Raw genomic sequence first — 14146 nt, 5'->3', positions numbered from 1 at the left:
CCTCTCCCTCAGGTCTCTTCTCTCCCTCACCTGTCCCTCCTCTCCCTCACCTGTCCCTCCTCTCTCTCACCTGTCCTCCTCTCCCTCAGGTCTCTCCTCTCCCTCACCTGTCCCTCCTCTCCCTCACCTGTACCTCCTCTCCCTCACCTGTCCCTCCTCTCCCTCACCTGTCCTCCCCTCCCTCACCTGTTCCTCCTCTCCCTCACCTGTCCCTCGTCTCTCTCACCTGTCCCTCCTCTCCCTCACCTGTCCCTCCTCTCCCTCACCTGTCCCTCCTCTCCCTCACCTGTTCCTCCTCTCCCTCACCTGTTCCTCCTCTCCCTCACCTGTCCCTCCTCTCCCTCACCTGTCCTCCTCTCCCTCACCTGTCCTCCTCTCTCTCACCTGTCCTCCTCTCCCTCACCTGTCACTCCTCTCCCTCACCTGTCCCTCCTCTCCCTCACCTGTACTCCTCTCCTTCACCAGTCCCTCCTCTCCCTCATCTGTCCCTCCTCTCCCTCACCTGTCCCTCCTCTCTCTCACCTGTCCTCATCTCCCTCAGGTCTCTCCTCTCCCTCACCTGTCCCTCCTCTCCCTCACCTGTCCTTCCTCCCTCTCACCTCTCCTCCTCTCCCTCAGGTCTCTCCTCTCCCTCACCTTTCCCTCCTCTCTCTCACCTGTCCTGCTCTCCCTCAGGTCTCTCCTCTCCCTCATCTGTCTCTCCTCTCTCTCACCTGTCCCTCCTCTCCCTCACCTGTCCTCCTCTACCTCACCTGTCCCTCCTCTCCCTTAGCAGTCCCTCCTCTCCCTCAACTGTACCTCCTCTCCCTCATCTGTCCTCCTCTCCATCAACTTTCCCTCCTCTCCCTCACCTGTCCCTCCCCTCTCTCACCTGTCCTCCTCTCCCTCACTTTTCCTCCTCCTCTCCATCAACTGTCCCTCCTCTCCCTCACCTGTCCCTCCCTCTCCTCACCTGACCCTCCTCTCCCTCACCTGACCTCCTCTCCCTCACCTGCCCTCCTCTCCCTCACCTGCCCCTCCTCTCCCTCACCTGTCCCTCCTGCTCCCTCACCTGACCTCCTCCCTCCCTCTGCCCTCCCTCACCTGTCCCTCCTCTCCCTCACCTGTCCCTCACCTGTCCTCCCTTCCCTCACCTGTCCCTCCCTCCCTCACCTGTCCCTCCTGTCCCCTCACCTGTCCCCCCCTCACCTCCCTCCTCCCTCACCTGTCCCCTCATCTCCCTCACCTGTCCCTCCTCTCCCTCACCTGTCCCTCCACCCCTCATCTGTCCCTCCTCTCCCTCACCTGTTCCCCCTCTCCCTCACCTGTTCCCCCTCTCCCTCACCTGTCCCTCCTTTCCCTCACCTGTCCCTCCTCTCCCTCACCTGTCAGTTCTCTCCCTCACCTGTCCCTCCTCTCCCTCACCTATCCCTCCTCTCTCTCACCTGTCCTCCACTCTCTCAGCTTTCCTCCTCTCCCTCAGGTCTCTCCTCTTCCTCATCTGTCCCTCCTCTCCTGTCCCTCCTCTCCCTCACCTGTCCTCCTCTCCCTCACCTGTCGCTCCTCTCCCTCACCTGTCCCTCCCCTCCCTCACCTGTCCCTCCTCTCCCTCACCAGTCCCTCCTCTCCCTCACCTGTCTTCCTCTCCCTCACCTGTCCCTCCTCCGCATCACCTGTCACTCCTCTCCCTCACCTGTCCCTCCACTCCCTCACCTGTTCCCCCACACTCTCACCTGCCCCCTCTCCCTCACCTGTCCTCCTCTCCCACACCTGTCCCTCCTCTCCCTCACCTGTCCTGCTCTCCCACACCTGTACCTCCTCTCCCTCACCTGTCCCTCCTCTCCCTCACCTGTCCTCCTCTACCTCACCTGTCCCTCCTCTCCCTCCCCTGTCCCTCCTCTCCCTCACCTGTCCCTCCTCTCCCTCACCAGTCCCTCCTCTCCCTCACCTGTTCCTCCTCTCCCTCACCTGTCCCTCCTCTCCCTCACCTGTCCCTCCTCTTCCTCACCTGTTCCACCTCTCCCTCTCCTGTCCCCTCTCTCCCTCACCTGTCCTCCTCTCCCTCAGGTCTCTGCTCTCCCTCATCTGTCCCTCCTCACTGTCACCTGTCCCTCCTCTCCCTCACCTGTCCTCCTAGCCCCCTCACCTATCCCTCCTCTCCCTCATCTGTCCCTCCTCCCCCTCACCTGTCCCTCCTCTCCCTCACCTGCCCTCCTCTCCCTCACCTGCCTTCCTCTCCCTCACCTGTACCTCCTCTCCCTCACCTGTCCCCCTCACCCTCACCTGTCCTCATCTCCCTCACCTGTCCCTCCTCTCCCTCACCTGTCCCTCCTCTCCCTCACCTGACCCTCCTCTCCCTCACCTGTTCCCCCTCTCCCTCACCTGTTCCCCCTCTCCCTCACCTGTCCCTCCTCTCCCTCACCTGTCCCTCCTCTCCCTCACCTGTCCCTCCTCTCCCTCACCTGTCCCTCCTCTCCCTCACATATCCCTCCTCTCCCTCACCTGTCCTCCTCTCTCTCAGCTTTCCTCCTCTCCCTCAGGTCTCTCCTCTTCATCACCTGTCCCTCCTCTCCTGTCCCTCCTCTCCCTCACCTGTCCTCCTCTCCCTCACCTGTCGCTCCTCTCCCTCACCTGCCCTCACCTCCCTCACATGTCCCTCCTCTCCCTCACCAGTCCCTCCTCTCCCTCACCTGTCCTCCTCTCCCTCACCTGTCCCTCCTCCACATCACCTGTCCCTCCTCTCCCTCACCCGTCCCTCCCCTCCCTCACCTGTTCCCCCACTCTCTCACCTGTCCCCCTCTCTCTCACCTGTCCTCCTCTCACTCACCTGTCCCTCCTCTCCCTCACCTGTCCTCCTCTCCCACACCTGTACCTCCACTCCCTCACCTGTCCCTCCACTCCATCACCTGTCCTCCTCTCCCTCACCTGTCCCTCCTCTCCCTCACCAGTCCCTCCTCTCCCTCACCGGTTCCTCCTCTCCCTCACCTGTCCCTCCTCTCCCTCACCTGTCGCTCCTCTCCCTCACCTGTCCCTCCCCTCCCTCACCTGTCCCTCCTCTCCCTCACCAGTCCCTCCTCTCCCTCACCTGTCTTCCTCTCCCTCACCTGTCCCTCCTCCGCATCACCTGTCACTCCTCTCCCTCACCTGTCCCTCCACTCCCTCACCTGTTCCCCCACACTCTCACCTGCCCCCTCTCCCTCACCTGTCCTCCTCTCCCACACCTGTCCCTCCTCTCCCTCACCTGTCCTGCTCTCCCACACCTGTACCTCCTCTCCCTCACCTGTCCCTCCTCTCCCTCACCTGTCCTCCTCTACCTCACCTGTCCCTCCTCTCCCTCCCCTGTCCCTCCTCTCCCTCACCTGTCCCTCCTCTCCCTCACCAGTCCCTCCTCTCCCTCACCTGTTCCTCCTCTCCCTCACCTGTCCCTCCTCTCCCTCACCTGTCCCTCCTCTTCCTCACCTGTTCCACCTCTCCCTCTCCTGTCCCCTCTCTCCCTCACCTGTCCTCCTCTCCCTCAGGTCTCTGCTCTCCCTCATCTGTCCCTCCTCACTGTCACCTGTCCCTCCTCTCCCTCACCTGTCCTCCTAGCCCCCTCACCTATCCCTCCTCTCCCTCATCTGTCCCTTCTCCCCCTCACCTGTCCCTCCTCTCCCTCACCTGCCCTCCTCTCCCTCACCTGCCTTCCTCTCCCTCACCTGTACCTCCTCTCCCTCACCTGTCCCCCTCACCCTCACCTGTCCTCATCTCCCTCACCTGTCCCTCCTCTCCCTCACCTGTCCCTCCTCTCCCTCACCTGACCCTCCTCTCCCTCACCTGTTCCCCCTCTCCCTCACCTGTTCCCCCTCTCCCTCACCTGTCCCTCCTCTCCCTCACCTGTCCCTCCTCTCCCTCACCTGTCCCTCCTCTCCCTCACCTGTCCCTCCTCTCCCTCACATATCCCTCCTCTCCCTCACCTGTCCTCCTCTCTCTCAGCTTTCCTCCTCTCCCTCAGGTCTCTCCTCTTCATCACCTGTCCCTCCTCTCCTGTCCCTCCTCTCCCTCACCTGTCCTCCTCTCCCTCACCTGTCGCTCCTCTCCCTCACCTGCCCTCACCTCCCTCACATGTCCCTCCTCTCCCTCACCAGTCCCTCCTCTCCCTCACCTGTCCTCCTCTCCCTCACCTGTCCCTCCTCCACATCACCTGTCCCTCCTCTCCCTCACCCGTCCCTCCCCTCCCTCACCTGTTCCCCCACTCTCTCACCTGTCCCCCTCTCTCTCACCTGTCCTCCTCTCACTCACCTGTCCCTCCTCTCCCTCACCTGTCCTCCTCTCCCACACCTGTACCTCCACTCCCTCACCTGTCCCTCCACTCCATCACCTGTCCTCCTCTCCCTCACCTGTCCCTCCTCTCCCTCACCAGTCCCTCCTCTCCCTCACCGGTTCCTCCTCTCCCTCACCTGTCCCTCCTCTCCCTCACCTGTCCTCCTCTCCCTCACCTGTCCCTATTCTCCCTCACCTGTCCCTCCTCTCCCTCACCAGTCCCTCCTCTCCCTCACCTGTTCCTCCTCTCCCTCACCTGTCCCTCCTCTCCCTCACCTGTCCCTCCTCTCCCTCACCTGTTCCTCCTCTCCCTCACCTGTCCCTCCTCTCCCTCACCTGTCCTCCTCTCCCTCCCCTGTCCTCCTCTTCCTCACCTGCCCTCCTCTCCCTCACCTGTCCCTCCTCTCCCTCACCTGTCCATCCTCTCCCTCACCTGCCCTCCTCTCCCTCACCTGTCCCTCCTCTCCCTCACCTGTTCCTCCTCTCTCTCACCTGTCCCTCCTCTCCCTCACCAGTCCCACCTCTTCCTCACCTGTTCCTCCTATCCCTCTCCTGTACCCCCTCTCCCTCACCTGTCCTCCTCTCCCTCAGGTCTCTGCTCTCCCTCATCTGTCCCTCCTCACTCTCACCTGTCCCTCCTCTCCCTCACCTGTCCTCCTAGCCCCCTCACCTATCCCTCCTCTCCCTCACCTGTCCCTCCTCCCCCTCACCTGTCCCTCCTCTCCCTCACCTGCCCTCCTCTCCCTCACCTGCCTTCCTCTCCCTCACCTGTCCCTCCTCTCCCTCACCTGCCTTCCTCTCCCTCACCTGTCCCTCCTCTCCCTCACCTGTCCCTCCTCTCTCTCACCTGCCCTCCTCTTCCTCACCTGTCCCTCCTCTCCCTCACCTGTCCCTCCTCTCTCTCACCTGCCTTCCTCTCCCTCACCTTTCCCTCCTCTCTCTCACCTGGCCCTCCTCTCTCTCACCTCTCCTCCTCTCCCTCACCTGTCCCTGCTCTCCCTCATCTGTCCCCTCCTCTCCCTCACCTGTCCCTCCTCTCCCTCACCTGTCCCGCCTCTCTCTCACCTGTCCTCCTCTCCCTCACCTGTTCCTCCTCTCCCTCACCAGTCCCTCCTCTCCCTCACCTGTCCGTCCTGTCCCTCACCTGTCCCTCCTTTTCCTCACCTGTTCCACCTCTCCATCTCCTGTCCCCCCCTCTCCCTCACCTGTCCTCCTCTCCCTCAGGTCTCTGCTCTCCCTCATCTGTCCCTCCTCACTCTCACCTGTCCCTCCTCTCCCTCAACTGTCCTCCTAGCCCCCTCACCTATCCCTCCTCTCCCCCACCTGTTCCTCCTCCACCTCACCTGTCCCTCCTCTCCCTCACCTGCCCTCCTCTTCCTCACCTGCCTTCCTCTCCCTCACCTGTCCCTCCTCTCCCTCACCTGTCCCCCTCACCCTCACCTGTCCTCATCTGCCTCACCTGTCCCTCCTCTCCCTCACCTGTCCCTCCTCTCCCTCACCTGTCTCTCCTCTCCCTCACCTGTTCCCCCTCTCCCTCACCTGTTCCCCCTCTCCCTCACCTGTCCCCCCTCTCCCTCACCTGTCCCTCCTCTCCCTCACCTGTCCCTCCTCTCCCTCACCTGTCCCTCCTCTCCCTCATCTATCCCTCCTCTCCCTCACCTGTCCTCCTCTCTCTCAGCTTTCCTCTTCTCCCTCAGGTCTCTCCTCTTCCTCACCTGTCCCTCCTCTCCTGTCCCTCCTCTCCCTCACCTGTCCTCCTCTCCCTCACCTGTCGCTCCTCTCCCTCACCTGCCCTTCCCTCCCTCACCTGTCCCTCCTCTCCCTCACCAGTCCCTCCTCTCCCTCATCTTTCCCTCCTCCACATCACCTGTCCCTCCTCTCCCTCACCTGTCCTTCCTCTCCCCCACCTGTTCCCCCACTCTCTCACCTGTCCCCATCTCTCTCACCTGTCCTCCTCTCCCACACCTGTCCCTCCTCTCCCTCACCTGTCCTCCTCTCCCACACCTGTACCTCCTCTCCCTCACCTGTCCCTGCACTCCATCACCTGTTCTCCTCTCCCTCACCTGTCCCTCCTATCCCTCCCCTGTCCCTCCTCTCCCTCACCTGTCCCTCCTCTCCCTCACCAGTCCCTCCTCTCCCTCACCTGTTCCTCCTCTCCCTCACCTGTCCCTCCTCTCCCTCACCTGTCCTCCTCTCCCTCACCTGTCCTCCTCTCCCTCACCTGTTCCTATTCTCCCTCACCTGTCCCTCCTCTCCCTCACCAGCCCCTCCTCTCCCTCACCTGTTCCTCCTCTCCCTCACCTGTCCCTCCGCTCCCTCACCTGTCCCTCCTCTCCCTCACCTGTTCCTCCTCTCCCTCACCTGTCCTTCCTCTCCCTCACCTGTCCTCCGCTCCCTCCCCTGTCCTCCTCTCCCTCACCTGCCCTCCTCTCCCTCACCTGTCCCTCCTCTCCCTCACCTGTCCCTCCTCTCCCTCACCTGCCCTCCTCTCCCTCACCTGTCCCTCCTCTCCCTCACCTGTTCCTCCTCTCCCTCACCTGTCCCTCATCTCCCTCACCTGTCCCTCATCTCCCTCACCTGTCCTCCTCTCCCTCCCCTGTCCTCCTCTCCCTCCCCTGTCCTCCTCTCCCTCACCTGTCCCTCCTCTCCCTCACCTGTCCCTCCTCTCCCTCACCTGTCCCTCCTCTCCCTCACATATCCCTCCTCTCCCTCACCTGTCCTCCTCTCTCTCAGCTTTCCTCCTCTCCCTCAGGTCTCTCCTCTTCCTCACCTGTCCCTCCTCTCCTGTCCCTCCTCTCCCTCACCTGTCCTCCTCTCCCTCACCTGTCGCTCCTCTCCCTCACCTGCCCTCACCTCCCTCACATGTCCCTCCTCTCCCTCACCAGTCCCTCCTCTCCCTCACCTGTCCTCCTCTCCCTCACCTGTCCCTCCTCCACATCACCTGTCCCTCCTCTCCCTCACCTGTCCCTCCTCTCCCTCACCTGTTCCCCCACTCTCTCACCTGTCCCCCTCTCTCTCACCTGTCCTCCTCTCCCTCACCTATCCCTCCTCTCTCTCACCTCTCCTCCACTCTCTCAGCTTTCCTCCTCTCCCTCAGGTCTCTCCTCTTCCTCACCTGTCCCTCCTCTCCTGTCCCTCCTCTCCCTCACCTGTCCTCCTCTCCCTCACCTGTCGCTCCTCTCCCTCACCTGTCCCTCGCCTCCCTCACCTGTCCCTCCTCTCCCTCACCAGACCCTCCACTCCCTCACCTGTCCTCCTCTCCCTCACCTGTCCCTCCTCCGCATCACCTGTCCCTCCTCTCCCTCACCTGTCGCTCCTCTCCCTCACCTGTTCCCCCACACTCTCACCTGTTCCCCTCTCCCTCACCTGTCCTCCTCTCCCACACCTGTACCTCCTCTCCCTCACCTGTCCCCCTCTCCCTTACCTGTCCTCCTCTCCCTCACCTCTCCCTCCTCTCCCTCCCCTGTCCCTCCTCTCCCTCACCTGTCCCTCCTCTCCCTCACCAGTCCCTCCTCTCCCTCACCTGTTCCTCCTCTCCCTCACCTGTCCCTCCTCTCCCTCACCAGTCCTCCTCTCCCTCACCTGTCCCTACTCTCACTCACCTGTCCCTCCTCTCCCTCACCAGTCCCTCCTCTCCCTCACCTGTTCCTCCTCTCCCTCACCTGTCCCTCCTCTCCCTCACCTGTCCCTCCTCTCCCTTACCTGTTCCTCCTCTCCCTTACCTGTTCCTCCTCTCCCTCACCTGTCCCTCCTCTCCCTCACCTGTCCTCCTCTCCCTCCCCTGTCCTCCTCTCCCTCACCTGCCCTCCTCTCCCTCACCTGCCCTCCTCTCCCTCACCTGGCCCTCCTCTCCCTCACCTGGCCCTCCTCTCCCTCACCTGCCCCCCTCTCCCTCACCTGTCCCTCCTCTCCATCACCTGTTCCTCGTCTCCCTCACCTGTCCCTCCTCTCCCTCACCTCTCCTCCTCTCCCTCACCTGTCCCTGCTCTCCCTCACCTGTCCCCTCCTCTCCCTCACCTCTCCCTCCTCTCCCTCACCTGTCCCACCTCTCTCTCACCTGTCCTCCTCTCCCTCACCTGTTCCTCCTCTCTCTCACCTGTCCCTCCTCTCCCTCACCTGTCCATCCTCTCCCTCACCTGTCCCTCCTCTTCCTCACCTGTTCCACCTCTCCCTCTCCTGTCCCCTCTCTCCCTCACCTGTCCTCCTCTCCCTCAGGTCTCTGCTCTCCCTCATCTGTCCCTCCTCACTGTCACCTGTCCCTCCTCTCCCTCACCTGTCCTCCTAGCCCCCTCACCTATCCCTCCTCTCCCTCACCTGTCCCTCCTCCCCCTCACCTGTCCCTCCTCTCTCTCACCTGCCCTCCTCTCCCTCACCTGCCTTCCTCTCCCTCACCTGTCCCTCCTCTCCCTCACCTGTCCCTCCTCTCCCTCACCTGTTCCCCCTCTCCCTCACCTGTTCCCCCTCTCCCTCACCAGTCCCTCCTCTCCCTCACCTGTCCCTCTTCTCCCTCACCTGTCCCTCTTCTCCCTCACCTGTCCCTCCTCTCCCTCACCTGTCCCTCCTCTCCCTCACATATCCCTCCTCTCCCTCACCTGTCCTCCTCTCTCTCAGCTTTCCTCCTCTCCCTCAGGTCTCTCCTCTTCCTCACCTGTCCCTCCTCTCCTGTCCCTCCTCTCCCTCACCTGTCCTCCTCTCCCTCACCTGTCGCTCCTCTCCCTCACCTGCCCTCACCTCCCTCACATGTCCCTCCTCTCCCTCACCAGTGCCTCCTCTCCCTCACCTGTCCTCCTCTCCCTCACCTGTCCCTCCTCCACATCACCTGTCCCTCCTCTCCCTCACCTGTCCCTCCCCTCCCTCACCTGTTCCCCCACTCTCTCACCTGTCCCCCTCTCTCTCACCTGTCCTCCTCTCACTCACCTGTCCCTCCTCTCCCTCACCTGTCCTCCTCTCCCACACCTGTACCTCCACTCCCTCACCTGTCCCTCCACTCCATCACCTGTCCTCCTCTCCCTCACCTGTCCCTCCTCTCCCTCCCCTGTCCCTCCTCTCCCTCCCCTGTCCCTCCTCTCCCTCACCAGTCCCTCCTCTCCCTCACCTGTTCCTCCTCTCCCTCACCTGTCCCTCCTCTCCCTCACCTGTCCTCCTCTCCCTCACCTGTCCCTATTCTCCCTCACCTGTCCCTCCTCTCCCTCACCAGTCCCTCCTCTCCCTCACCTGTTCCTCCTCTCCCTCACCTGTCCCTCCTCTCCCTCACCTGTCCCTCCTCTCCCTCACCTGTTCCTCCTCTCGCTCACCTGTCCCTCCTCTCCCTCACCTGTCCTCCTCTCCCTCCCCTGTCCTCCTCTCCCTCACCTGCCCTCCTCTCCCTCACCTGTCCCTCCTCTCCCTCACCTGTCCCTCCTCTCCCTCACCTGTCCCTCCTCTCCCTCACCTGCCCTCCTCTCCCTCACCTGTCCCTCCTCTCCCTCACCTGTTCCTCCTTTCTCTCACCTGTCCCTCCTCACCCTCACCTGTCCCTCCTCTTCCTCACCTTTTCCTCCTATCCCTCTCCTGTCCCCACTCTCCCTCACCTGTCCTCCTCTCCCTCACCTGTCCCTCCTCCGCATCACCTGTCACTCCTCTCCCTCACCTGTCCCTCCTCTCCCTCACCTGTTCCCCCACACTCTCACCTGCCCCCTCTCCCTCACCTGTCCTCCTCTCCCACACCTGTCCCTCCTCTCCCTCACCTGTCCTGCTCTCCCACACCTGTACCTCCTCTCCCTCACCTGTCCCTCCTCTCCCTCACCTGTCCTCCTCTCCCTCACCTGTCCCTCCTCTCCCTCCCCTGTCCCTCCTCTCCCTCACCTGTCCCTCCTCTCCCTCACCAGTCCCTCCTCTCCCTCACCTGTTCCTCCTCTCCCTCACCTGTCCCTCCTCTCCCTCACCTGTCCCTCCTCTTCCTCACCTGTTCCACCTCTCCCTCTCCTGTCCCCTCTCTCCCTCACCTGTCCTGCTCTCCCTCAGGTCTCTGCTCTCCCTCATCTGTCCCTCCTCACTGTCACCTGTCCCTCCTCTCCCTCACCTGTCCTCCTAGCCCCCTCACCTATCCCTCCTCTCCCTCACCTGTCCCTCCCCCCCCTCACCTGTCCCTCCTCTCCCTCACCTGCTCTCCTCTCCCTCACCTGCCTTCCTCACCCTCACCTGTCCCTCCTCTCCCTCACCTGTCCCCCTCACCCTCACCTGTCCTCATCTCCCTCACCTGTCCCTCCTCTCCCTCACCTGTCCCTCCTCTCCCTCACCTGACCCTCCTCTCCCTCACCTGTTCCCCCTCTCCCTCACCTGTTCCCCCTCTCCCTCACCTGTCCCTCCTCTCCCTCACCTGTCCCTCCTCTCCCTCACCTGTCCCTCCTCTCCCTCACCTGTCCCTCCTCTCCCTCACATATCCCTCCTCTCCCTCACCTGTCCTCCTCTCTCTCAGCTTTCCTCCTCTCCCTCAGGTCTCTCCTCTTCCTCACCTGTCCCTCCTCTCCTGTCCCACCTCTCCCTCACCTGTCCTCCTCTCCCTCACCTGTCGCTCCTCTCCCTCACCTGCCCTCACCTCCCTCACATGTCCCTCCTCTCCCTCACCAGTCCCTCCTCTCCCTCACCTGTCCTCCTCTCCCTCACCTGTCCCTCCTCCACATCACCTGTCCCTCCTCTCCCTCACCTGTCCCTCCCCTCCCTCACCTGTTCCCCCACTCTCTCACCTGTCCCCCTCTCTCTCACCTGTCCTCCTCTCACTCACCTGTCCCTCCTCTCCCTCACCTGTCCTCCTCTCCCACACCTGTACCTCCACTCCCTCACCTGTCCCTCCACTCCATCACCTGTCCTCCTCTCCCTCACCTGTCGCTCCTCTCCCTCCCCTGTCCCTCCTCTCCCTCACCTGTCCCTCCTCTCCCTCACCAGTCCCTCCTCTCCCTCCCTGTTCCTCCTCTCCCTCACCTGTCCCTCCTCTCCCTCACCTGTCCTCCTCTCCCTCACCTGTCCCTATTCTCCCTCACCTGTCCCTCCTCTCCCTCACCAGTCCCTCCTCTCCCTCACCTGTTCCTCCTCTCCCTCACCTGTCCCTCCTCACCCTCACCTGTCCCTCCTCTCCCTCCCCTGTCCTCCTCTCCCTCACCTGCCCTCCTCTCCCTCACCTGTTCCTCCTCTCCCTCACCTGTCCCTCCTCTCCCTCACCTGTCCTCCTCTCCCTCCCCTGTCCTCCTCTCCCTCACCTGCCCTCCTCTCCCTCACCTGTCCCTCCTCTCCCTCACCTGTCCATCCTCTCCCTCACCTGCCATCCTCTCCCTCACCTGTCCCTCCTCTCCCTCACCTGTTCCTCCTCTCTCTCACCTGTCCCTCCTCTCCCTCACCTGTCCCTCCTCTTCCTCACCTGTTCCTCCTCTCCCTCTCCTGTCCCCCCTCTCCCTCACCTGTCCTCCTCTCCCTCAGGTCTCTGCTCTCCCTCATCTGTCCCTCCTCACTCTCACCTGTCCCTCCTCTCCCTCACCTGCCCTCCTAGCCCCCTCACCTATCCCTCCTCTCCCTCACCTGTCCCTCCACCCCCTCACCTGTCCCTCCTCTCCCTCACCTGCCCTCCTCTCCCTCACCTGCCTTCCTCTCCCTCACCTGTCCCTCCTCTCCCTCACCTGCCTTCCTCTCCCTCACCTGTCCCTCCTCTCCCTCACCTGTCCCTCCTCTCTCTCACCTGCCCTCCTCTTCCTCACCTGTCCCTCCTCTCCCTCACCTGTCCCTCCTCTCCCTCACCTGCCTTCCTCTCCCTCACCTGTCCCTGCTCTCTCTCACCTGGCCCTCCTCTCTCTCACCTCTCCTCCTCTCCCTCACCTGTCCCTGCTCTCCCTCACCTGTCCCCTCCTCTCCCTCACCTGTCCCTCCTCTCCCTCACCTGTCCCGCCTCTCTCTCACCTGTCCTCCTCTCCCTCACCTGTTCCTCCTCTCTCTCACCAGTCCCTCCTCTCCCTCACCTGTCCCTCCTCTCCCTCACCTGTCCCTCCTCTCCCTCACCTGTCCCTCCTTTTCCTCACCTGTTCCACCTCTCCATCTCCTGTCCCCCCCTCTCCCTCACCTGTCCTCCTCTCCCTCAGGTCTCTGCTCTCCCTCATCTGTCCCTCCTCACTCTCACCTGTCCCTCCTCTCCCTCAACTGTCCTCCTAGCCCCCTCACCTATCCCGCCTCTCCCTCACCTGTTCCTCTTCCCCCTCACCTGTCCCTCCTCTCCCTCACCTGCCCTCCTCTTCCTCACCTGCCTTCCTCTCCCTCACCTGTCCCTCCTCTCCCTCACCTGTCCCCCTCACCCTCACCTGTCCTCATCTGCCTCACCTGTCCCTCCTCTCCCTCACCTGTCCCTCCTCTCCCTCACCTGTCTCTCCTCTCCCTCACCTGTTCCCCCTCTCCCTCACCTGTTCCCCCTCTCCCTCACCTGTCCCCCCTCTCCCTCACCTGTCCCTCCTCTCCCTCACCTGTCCCTCCTCTCCCTCACCTGTCCCTCCTCTCCCTCACCTGTCCCTCCTCTCCCTCATCTATCCCTCCTCTCCCTCACCTGTCCTCCTCTCTCTCAGCTTTCCTCTTCTCCCTCAGGTCTCTCCTCTTCCTCACCTGTCCCTCCTCTCCTGTCCCTCCTCTCCCTCACCTGTCCTCCTCTCCCTCACCTGTCGCTCCTCTCCCTCACCTGCCCTTCCCTCCCTCACCTGTCCCTCCTCTCCCTCACCAGTCCCTCCTCTCCCTCACCTGTCCTCCACTCCCTCATCTTTCCCTCCTCCACATCACCTGTCCCTCCTCTCCCTCACCTGTCCTTCCTCTCCCTCACCTGTTCCCCCACTCTCTCACCTGTCCCCCTCTCTCTCACCTGTCCTCCTCTCCCACACCTGTCCCTCCTCTCCCTCACCTGTCCTCCTCTCCCACACCTGTACCTCCTCTCCCTCACCTGTCCCTGCACTCCATCACCTGTTCTCCTCTCCCTCACCTGTCCCTCCTATCCCTCCCCTGTCCCTCCTCTCCCTCACCTGTCCCTCCTCTCCCTCACCAGTCCCTCCTCTCCCTCACCTTTTCCTCCTCTCCCTCACCTGTCCCTCCTCTCCCTCACCTGTCCTCCTCTCCCTCACCTGTCCCTATTCTCCCTCACCTGTCCCTCCTCTCCCTCACCAGCCCCTCCTCTCCCTCACCTGTTCCTCCTCTCCCTCACCTGTCCCTCCTCTCCCTCACCTGTCCCTCCTCTCCCTCACCTGGTCCTCCTCTCCCTCACCTGTCCTTCCTCTCCCTCACCTGTCCTCCGCTCCCTCCCCTGTCCTCCTCTCCCTCACCTGCCCTCCTCTCCCTCACCTGTCCCTCCTCTCCCTCACCTGTCCCTCCTCTCCCTCACCTGCCCTCCTCTCCCTCACCTGTCCCTCCTCTCTCTCACCTGTTCCTCCTCTCTCTCACCTGTCCCTCCTCTCCCTCACCTGTCCCTCCTCTTCCTCACCTTTTCCTCCTATCCCTCTCCTGTCCCCACTCTCCCTCACCTGTCCTCCTCTCCCTCACCTGTCCCTCCTCCGCATCACCTGTCACTCCTCTCCCTCACCTGTCCCTCCTCTCCCTCACCTGTTCCCCCACACTCTCACCTGCCCCCTCTCCCTCACCTGTCCTCCTCTCCCACACCTGTCCCTCCTCTCCCTCACCTGTCCTGCTCTCCCACACCTGTACCTCCTCTCCCTCACCTGTCCCTCCTCTCCCTCACCTGTCCTCCTCTCCCTCATCTGTCCCTCCTCTCCCTCCCCTGTCCCTCCTCTCCCTCCCCTGTCCCTCCTCTCCCTCACCTGTCCCTCCTCTCCCTCACCAGTCCCTCCTCTCACTCACCTGTTCCTCCTCTCCC

The sequence above is a fragment of the Somniosus microcephalus genome, unplaced genomic scaffold (assembly GCF_052327205.1).
Source record: "Somniosus microcephalus isolate GS21.2 unplaced genomic scaffold, FLI_Smic_1.0 unresolved_chr6, whole genome shotgun sequence".
NCBI classification, from domain to species: Eukaryota; Metazoa; Chordata; class Chondrichthyes; order Squaliformes; family Somniosidae; genus Somniosus; species Somniosus microcephalus.
This window is presented reverse-complemented; position numbering follows the sequence as displayed.